This window comes from Cryptomeria japonica, chromosome 4 (assembly GCF_030272615.1).
Source record: "Cryptomeria japonica chromosome 4, Sugi_1.0, whole genome shotgun sequence".
NCBI lineage: Eukaryota > Viridiplantae > Streptophyta > Pinopsida > Cupressales > Cupressaceae > Cryptomeria > Cryptomeria japonica.
Genome location: NC_081408.1, coordinates 348,101,212 through 348,108,320, shown reverse-complemented (window position 1 = coordinate 348,108,320; position 7,109 = coordinate 348,101,212). Strand labels below are relative to the sequence as shown.

Genomic DNA, 7,109 nt, shown 5'->3' with positions numbered 1-7,109 from the left:
TAGTTCCACTTCTTGTTGGAGAAAAGAACAATTATTTCTTGAGGTCGATGAATATCCCATCAACAAAGGACAAGACCCTTTCTAGAATATAACAAATTCTACTCCAACAAAAAGATCATGGGGGTTTCACTAGAGATATTGAATAGTAGATAGACTTCTACTGCTGCATTAAAAGCATTGGCATGTTCTTCATTTATTGATGTAAACTCTTTGTAATGCCACCACAACCAACAAAGGTGTAAAAAGTTGTTTGCAATGCATGGATTTTTAGGATTGTCCTTTGAGAAAATAGAATTAAAGTATGGAAGTAGGATCTACCAGCTCCTAAGGGAATCTTGATGAAAAATAATCATAAAATATTTGGGCGAGCTTATATTCAAAAACTCATGCTTCCTGATGGGTTTATGTCTGATTGTTTCTTTTGTACGGAGGTAGGTGCAGTATCTTTCCTGTAAACAAAAGATTATATCCCAGAATATTTTATAACATTACAAGATTAATATTACAATTTTGCTATTTATCATAATCCAGAAGTGAGTATATCTAGCTTTCAACAATTGTAATTGGAAAGGTAATAAAACTATCAGTTTTAAGGAATTTTTGTCAGGGATCAATTGTTTTCTTTACTCATTCACAACACGGGTATCAAATCAATATTAGGTACAATGTCAATGCTAAAATGGTACTGATTATACTGGTCTCAATGCAAACCTGACCATCTATAGAAGTAATAGGCATTATAGTTTGATTGATGAGAAATATAAGGTTTGTCTGATTACTCAAGGTCTGCATACATTGGGTTTGTCATATTTATGCTCATGGATAGCATTTGACATCAAGGAGATAGTAAAGAGACAAAACCCAGGCAGTAGCATATACCCAAATCCATGGGGAGATATAGAAGACATTTTCAAAGTAATATCTAAGCACAAAGCATCTTATTGAATTTAGATTTCTAGTTTGCTTATGGTACATCACACAACATGGAAAACAAGAAATACTCAATAAATAACAGGATTCATTGATCTAGTATTATCACAATCTGCCCTTGGCCTTCAATATTTTCTCCTCCTAACACTGTTTATCCATTACTTATCAAGTACATAACTCTAAAACCTGTGGCTATTAAAATACATAAGACAACATTGTAGCATCTTCTAATCATCTGTTATAAAACCAAAGCACTTGGGAGTGATTCTTTTGTTTGTCACAGTCCAGGAAAATGGTGTCTACTGGAGCCTTGAATAATTGACTAGAAAGATTTTTAATTCCTTTTCTTTTTCCTTCTGATTTTTTCACTGTCACTTTCATCCTTCGAGTCAGATGCCCTTGCCCTTTTCTTTCTTCTTGTTTTTTCATACTCATTGTCATGCTTTGAATTATTTTTCTTTCTCGGTGACTCCTTACTGCTCTCACTGTCAGTTTCACTCTCGAGATCTGAGTCTGATGTATCAGAATCTGATGAACCTGATGAACTAAAAGAATTGTCATTAGAGGTAGATTCATCTGACTCAGGAATAGACTTTTGTTGATGCATTATAAGCCTTGGCATATTCTTCAAATACTCACGTAAACTCTCACTGATACCACCAAGACCAATAGAAGTAAAGAAATTGATAGCAAACCGTGAATTTTTGGGATTGTCCTTTAGAAAAATTGAATCAAAAGACTCCTCTATTGTTGGATCGTTCAACCTTTCATTAAGCAACAATATACCAAGCTGCTCTGCCAGCCCCTGGAAGAGAATATTTATAAAAATATAGGAAGAGGAAGTAGTATCTTCCTCTGTCAGACGTATGTAAGCAAGACAATGCCATGGAAGAGCATCTGTGCCAAGTAAGTGGGCAATAAACTTTGCAACATTACATAGTTTATTTGTTTCTAGTCTGTGTATCATAGAATACTGTTGTACAAAACACTTATCAAAAAATTCCTGATAAATTTTATTGATCATACAAAATCTTTTCCCAAGAAGACCATAATAATGAAGGTATGTTTTCTCTTGACTATGGCATTCTAATAGCATGATGCATAATTCCATCTCTTAACCAAGTTCAAGCTTGATCTTTAGTAGCTTATGACCAGCTTCCTCAAAATCAACACTTGACATGATTGTCAAATAAATTGTACGTCTTAAATTGACTAAGTTTGTCTCTGTCTCATCCTATATTCTTAGTGCTTCCTCACCTTCCTCTTCATCATCATCATCATCATCTAAATCATCACCTAGATCATTCTCCCCTTCTGCTTCATCTGAAGAAGCATCTCCAAGGATATCTTTCTTCAGTTTTTCATAGGTTGCCTCATGCTCTAAGAAATCAGGATCTGGCTTGAAAACATCCAAACCAGCTTCTTGATCAAGTTCATCTTCTAGGAAAACTTCATGTGTTAATTGATCTTCTTTCTCTACAAGATCTAATTCTAGACGCACAACTGGATGACCCTCAAACTTAACTTTGCGAATTGCGAAAAGGCCTTCAATTAAAAACTGTACTCGTTTGTCAATTTCCCCCTCATGGAGAATATCTCTAAATCTTTCAAAAATCCCATAGAGACCTTTGGGTGAAAGGTCTTACAACAAGAACCACATTCTTTCATGAACCCAATAGCAACCTCTACAATGTCATCTGTGGGGTTCTCTAGTAAAAGGGTGAGAAGTTCCAAGGCAATGATCTCATGTGCAACTTGTTGATTCACTAAATGAGCTATGAATTTGGCTGCTGCTATCAACATGTTCTTGTCATTGCATTTGTATGCCCTCTTAAGCTGCAAAATAATTCTTCATAAAAGCAGATTGCCAACTTCAAGAAATTTTGTATTTACCACAAGAACCAATGCAGCAAAAACATCTGTAAATCCAGGGGATGCCATTTGGGATTTCATACAAGACCTACAAAATAGACCCCTCCCATAGATGAGATTCTCTGTAAACAACTCTGGAATGATGTTCTTGATGTTAGATGCATTTACCTTGTTTACTAACCTATTGATACTCTTCCGAAGGGCATCCCATGTCATGCGCTGATATTCCACACTACTCTTGTCTTCCACATCTTTCATCATTTGAGCCAGCTTAAATGGGGGAATGTAAACATCCCCACTTCTTCCAACACCCTTCTTAGCTCCTCTTACAACACCTTCACCATTCCCATTCTGAGATGGAGCAGACACAACACCAGAAGTTTTCACTTCCACTACCTCTCTGTCCCTCTTGTTTCTAGAAGCCCCTTTACCACTTAATTCATGCTTATTTCTATACATAAACCCATCAGGAAGCATGAGTTTTTGCATATAAGCTCACCCAAATGTTTTACAATTGTTTTTCATCAAGATTCCCTCAGGAGCTGGCAGATCCTGCTTCCATACTTTAATTCTATTTTCTCAAAGGACAATCCTAAAAATCCATGCATTGCAAAGAACTTTATACACCTTTGTTGGTTGTGGTGGCATCACAGAGAGTTTACATCAATAAATGAAGAACATGCCAATGCTTTTAATGCAGCAGTAGAAGTCTATCTCTTATTCAATATCACTAGTGATGGTTCTTCTAGGTCCTCCTATTCAATATCTCTAGTGAAACCCCTAGACCAAGTGAGTGTTCATAGAACTTCTATAGGGTCCTCCTAGCCTAGAGTTAGGAGTTCAAAGCCTACATACATTGATTTGGCCTTGTGGCCATCAATGAGTACTCACCCAATAGGATAAGTCTTGAGACTGACAATTTTGGAAGTGTGGCATTGTTGAGAGCCAACACTTATGTGTGAACCTCGTCTTCACGTATTACGATTAGTTTCCATATTGATACTTGACCCTATCCTCATGGTGTTGGCTCAATTCATATTAGTGTGTTTTGTTGAAGAAACATGATGTGAGAAGTTTGATGCAAAGGAAAGGGTAGAACTTAGTATTTCATATTAGGACAACAACCACATTGATTAGGCAAGTCACATAAGGTCTCTCCAATGTTTAGGATATTGAATTTACATTACACACTCATGGATTACCCCAATTAGACATCAATCAACTTAATATCTTATACAAGGATTTCATACCACAAAGCCATTAGATATGTTTTAGGATGAAAAAGAAGAGTTAGATGGTTTTGGTTCAATGATGATAATATCTATTTTCAAGTAATTTGATTCGGTATATTATACTTAAACGTGATTTCATAACTAACATTTCAACTTCTATATAACTAGTTCTATAGCCCAATTTTCTTGCCTGTGAAGAAAGACCATGTCAGACAATATCAACGAACAACAAAAGAAGGAGACAATTGCTAGATTGTGGTCTAACTTGAAAAGAAAAGGTGATGGAAAATGTTATTGTCTGTGCAAAATTTGTAAGGGGTTAAAGACTAGAAGACTTCTAATCAAAATAACGAAGAAACATTGTAGGCTGCATGGTCACATTGAAGGTGGACATGATTATCATCCATTGGTAAGTTTTTCATTATATTGTTTTAACAATTTATATATATAATAAATCATGTGATGATGAGATCATGATCATGGTTTATTTATGTTTATCAATTTTATATAGGTCGAGCACCCCGGAGCACATGGTATGGATCAACACAACCCTGAGAATATGGTTTTCGAAGTGGACGAACATGGAGATGTGAATATCGAAGCTGAAGATAATGATCCCATGGAAGATGATGATCATGAGCCAGAAAACACAATTGAAGATGATGGTACAATTATATTGATCCATTACTCATTTACTACTTGCATAGCTGATCATGATGATGAAGATGACCTTGATGTTGTTCATGATGTCCCTCTACTTGAGAAGGCATCTGAGGCCCTTTACGAAGGCTCGCAGACAACTCTTCTCTCCACTGTATTGTTGTTGGTGAACTTGAAGGTTACTAATTAATTACTCTTTATATTTATATAATCTAACATATTTCAAACTTTTTATAGACCGAGTGACACGTCAAAGGCAACCAAGGCAAGGCAAGAAAAGTACGAGCAAGACAAACTCGGCTCTGGTGGTTACATGAAACTTGCTGCACGAATTGTAAGTATCTCATGTAAACGAAATATTGCATCAAAATATTAATAAATTGCAAACATTTTTTTTTATCAAACAATGCAAGCAAAATTCATGGTACCAAGCAAAAATGCAGGGCTTTGAATTCAATAGAGCGCCCACAGAAGATGACAAGAGAATTGCCTACCAGCAAGGCTATTCAGCTGTGGTTGATTGACTACGAGAATTGAGTGGGCATACACAACATTCGAGTGCATCCATCACACAGGTAAATATTGTTAGAGTATTCGGGTATTTACTTGATTAATTAAACATTATTTGTTTAATTATTTAAGTTCCCTTTATCTCTTTTACACTTAAGCTAACTTTAGGTGCATATAATTAATTATTATGTGCAAACCTAGGTTTTCCCTTTTAGGGTTTCTTGACCTATTAAAGGTTGAGTTCTTTCTTTTCATTGTACGAAGAAGGATTATTATTGACAATACATTTTGGGAGCATATTTTTCCTGTGTATTCTTTCCTTCTATGATTTGCTTCACTGCTTCTCCTTGTAACAGGTTTTTTAGCTTGTAGAGATTATTTGGGCTCCTGTGGTGTTGTATTTTCTCAAATCCTATATAGTATCAAAGCATTTATGTTTTTTTGCTTTATGTGCTTCCATTCTTCTCTTGTGACAGGTATTTTCATGTAGGTGTTCTTGGGATCTCTGAAGTTGTATTTCTTCAACTTCTTCATGGTATTAGAGCAAGTACATGGTGTCGTGGAAGGAACACTCACAATACAATCCTTATAAAATTTGACCTATTTTGGTTCCTGAGCCTCCGGGAGCATTTTTTTCTTAGATCCAGGTCGTACGACCTTAGCACAAAGATCGAGAAAAAGAATTTTGAATTTTTTTTTTTGCCTTTTTACGACATGCAGGCCAAATTTTTGTTTTTTTATTAAAAAAAAATTCTTGAAAAAAAAAGCAAAGGAAGAAAATAAGGTTTAAATTTTTTTTTTTTTTTTGCAAATTTTTTTTGGGGGGGCAACCCCATGGTATGCAGGGTACCATGGGGCCCCTTGCCACCACGCAGGCCCTATAGGACCTTGGGCCCTGCACCCCTGCCAGCCTCCCTGCACTTTCCGGCACCGCCGGCCCCTTCGGCGACCCCACCGCTGCCTGCGACCCCCAGCTCCCCGGCTGCCGCTCAACCTCCCGCCACCTGACCGACCCGCCGCTGCTTGCAGCCCCCAACCTTTGCTCCCTATAGCCCCCACCGCCTAAGGTCCCTAGCTCCTGGTCCCCGCTCAGCCACTCGACCCCTGCTCCTCCCGGCCACCGCTCAGCTCCCCGGCCCGCCGCCCACGCCACCGATCTGCTCCCTGACCCACTTCTCTGCCTGGCCCCTGCTCCGCCCGACCCCCTGGCGCTACTTGCAACCTTCCTGCATCGCTTGGCCACCAAGCTCAACCGTCGGCCACTAGAGCTCCTCCCGTCCACCACCGGAGCACCGCTCCCTAGCCTCCTCTGCCCAAACAAGCCACCAGACCTCTTTTTTGGCATTTTTCAGGGGGGATTTGGTTTTTTGGCCCTATCTTGGGCATACAGAGTCATTTTTTCAAAAACAAATAAGCATCAGAAAGCTAGTTTTGAGGCTAACCTCATGGTGTTGGTATTTTTTTCCAATTTTTCTGTTTGACTATGTTTTTTTTTCAATCAAAGTGAGGTCTAGTTTTTGCACTCTGGGAGCCATAGAATGAGCATCCGACCTCCGTTTTTCAAAAACTTTATATTTTCAGAAAGCATGTGCTGTGTACTTTCCAGTCATCTAAGTTTTATTTCTAGATTTTGCTCCATGCATATTTTATTCAATTTTTTTCTTTTCAGCACTCTAGTGGATATCGTGGTTGTTTCAGGTCGTGGGATCTCATCTCTAAGTAAGATGTCTCTATTTTGGTTCACGTTTCTATTTCTAGTCTTCTTATCATTATAGCTTGTATTTATGCAAACGCACTGAGATAAAGTGCCATTACGCATTGTTTACTTGGAATCTTGCATATTTTGTGTCTTGTTGTACATGCACTATTGATCAAGTGCCATGAGGGGGTTGATGTTTGCCTGTT

The 7,109-nt window shown here is 37.9% G+C and overlaps 1 pseudogene; it reads right to left on the bottom strand.

Annotated features, from left to right (window-relative positions):
- Positions 1-1,390: 1,390 nt before the first annotated feature.
- On the bottom strand, positions 1,391-6,549 carry LOC131875129 (uncharacterized; annotated as a pseudogene).
- Positions 6,550-7,109: the final 560 nt, after the last annotated feature.